This window comes from Helianthus annuus, chromosome 17 (genome assembly GCF_002127325.2).
Source record: "Helianthus annuus cultivar XRQ/B chromosome 17, HanXRQr2.0-SUNRISE, whole genome shotgun sequence".
In the NCBI taxonomy this organism is placed as follows: Eukaryota; Viridiplantae; Streptophyta; class Magnoliopsida; order Asterales; family Asteraceae; genus Helianthus; species Helianthus annuus.
In genome coordinates this window covers 167,388,077-167,390,735 of record NC_035449.2, presented here as the reverse complement: position 1 = coordinate 167,390,735, position 2,659 = coordinate 167,388,077, and positions in this window count along the sequence as shown.

Here is a 2,659-nt window from a genome sequence, read left to right as displayed (position 1 = left end):
TTCTTGTCATCTCATCCTAAGATTACAACCCTAGCCTTGTGCTAGTAGTAAGTCCATTCATACTCTTGTTTCACTTCGATTCTTGTTCGATTGTTGATTGTTCTTCACACACAAAAACTCAAACAGCTTGCTGAGTTGGATTTCCAGCCAACTTCAACAGGCTGTAACGGGGTCATTTTAAGTCGAAAAACGGATTTTCTAAAGCCTAAAATGAGTATTTTGGAATAACTTAACAAATGGCACTGGAATCATAATTTTTCGAGACCGTTTACTATTTTTTAAAAGATTATTTTTGACAGCAGCTCAAGCTGCATTTTTGTTTCAGAAAAAGTATGACATTTTCGTAGTCACAACTTGAGACCTGAATAAAATCAACCCATGAAATTTTTACAGAAGATGGACACCGTTGTCAGGACGACCCTCCAACTGGAATTTCGTCAAACGGACTTACGGTTGATTTTTAGTGAATATTTCCGTAAACTGTGATCAGAAGGTAGCAAATCTGATTGCAGTCAAGAAAATGAATTTTTATAAAATATGGGTAACGAATTGGACTTTGATATTTTTACACAATAAATTTTGGAACATATGTCATATTCTGTAAAAATTTGAGAATTTTTAGAAAAGGTTAACTATTTTATAAAAATCCTCGAAAACAGACCGGTTTTGAGTAGTAAAGCTGAAATAAAGTAAGTAATGTTTTGTTTGTCGATATGTCGGTTTGATTATTGAATATGAACTATTGGATATATATAAAAGAAAATGATATGCTAATTTAGCATGGACACCTCTATTTACAAAGGAGACTATGGCGAAATTTTCCGAAAATCCTAACACTTAGTAAATATTTTCTAGACAAGAGCTTACTAGTATATTTTCGACTAAGTTTTTCAAAGATAAAACTCGTCATAATATTTATCACAAAATACGAATTACCGGAGGTTGGTTTCATACATGAACATGGTTAAATATATATTCCAGCATCCCATCCTTGGGAAGGAAACGCATATATAAGGTACTTTAGAAGTATGGATACTAGAATATGGAACAAACAAATATTCCAACACGACATATGATTAAGTTGAAATACTAATTGTTTTGACAAATAATTATAACACGAAATAATATAAGAAACGTAACCCAAAGACATAAATACTAAGACAAGGCACGACCCGTTCGTCTAATAGACGTTAGACCATTGTAGGTAGTCGTGTTTGCTGAGGAGATTTGGGTTACGAGTACCGAAGACGCAATACTGTGAGTTCATGCCCCCCTTTTCTCTTAACCGTTTTCAGTTTTATACTTCGGGGGTGAAATACATGTTACAATTATTACAGACATTTACAGACTTTTACAGACATTTACAGACATTTACAGACATTTTTATACATGGTATGATTAGCTAAGGAACTTACTGTTAGATCACGTGAATGGATAGGCTATTATCGTAAGACCATTAATCCTTGTATAAGGACCGAGAGGCATGAGTGATAGATCTATTGGGTGTTGCGAGCCCCACACATGGGCCAGCGTGTGGCTGCATGTGGTGACTATGTCGTTCCGCCGGAAGGACCGGTATGAAGTACGCGTTACAGGTTTGAGTGCTTCCTAGGCCATATCACTTATTAATGTATTAGCTACACATTAATTGATCTGTTTTTCCTTATTGCTACATACCAAGGATATACATTTATATAGACATATTTCACAGACATACATTAACGATTTATATGGACTCACATACACATGAACTCGCTCAACTTTTGTTGATGTTTTCCAAACTACATGTATTTCAGGAAATTTAAGTATGGATCTGGCGGGCGTTGGAATTTCAAGTCATGTTAAGTATAAAGATGTCATCCATGGTTTTTGGGTTTGGCCAGTGTGTCTTCATCCTGGACGAGACACGTCTTCCAAACTTGGATTACAACTATTATCTTTGATGAGTCCTTAGTAAACTTTTACACAATTCATCTGGTTTGTAAAACTTAAATTTTGAAGTCTACGTTTTAGACAATGTTGTTATGTTTTAAACTCATTTTATGGATGACAAATCTTTGGTATTATCATATAGATTGTTTGATATGGTTGAATGCAATGATAACAAGTAAGTCACACCATAATCACGCTTCCGCAAAAGTCAGGGTGTGACAGATGGAAGGATGGGGGCTGAGTAAACTAGGTGTAGAATCTGAGGAATGGGTAGTATGGGACAGAGGTTGAGATGCAGGAGTGTGAATACTGGGTTGAGGTGAATGGGCGGAAGACGGAGGATCGGACAGAATAGTGTGAACCGTAGAGGGGGTGTGCGGTGGGCCGGAAGGAATGGTTTGGGCGGAAATAGTGTGGGCCGAAGGCTGTTGGTGGGAAGGTGGTGTTTGGGCCGAAGATTGTCGGTGGTGGGGTGGTGTTTGGGCCGATGGTGGTGGAACAAGGAAGGGAGGATGAGAACAAAACGAGCACGAGGAAGGATTTGATGAGTGTTTTTGGAACATTGGTGGTTCATGGGAAGCAGTGGGTAGAACGGGCGCAGAGGGAACGGGTAAGGTTTTATCAAAGTTTGAAAATACAAGAGTGGCTTCATAGTTTGACAGAAGTGCTAAAGGGAAAGTTGTCCTCATCAAACAGTGCATGTGGTGTTATGTAGATCCGATGAGTA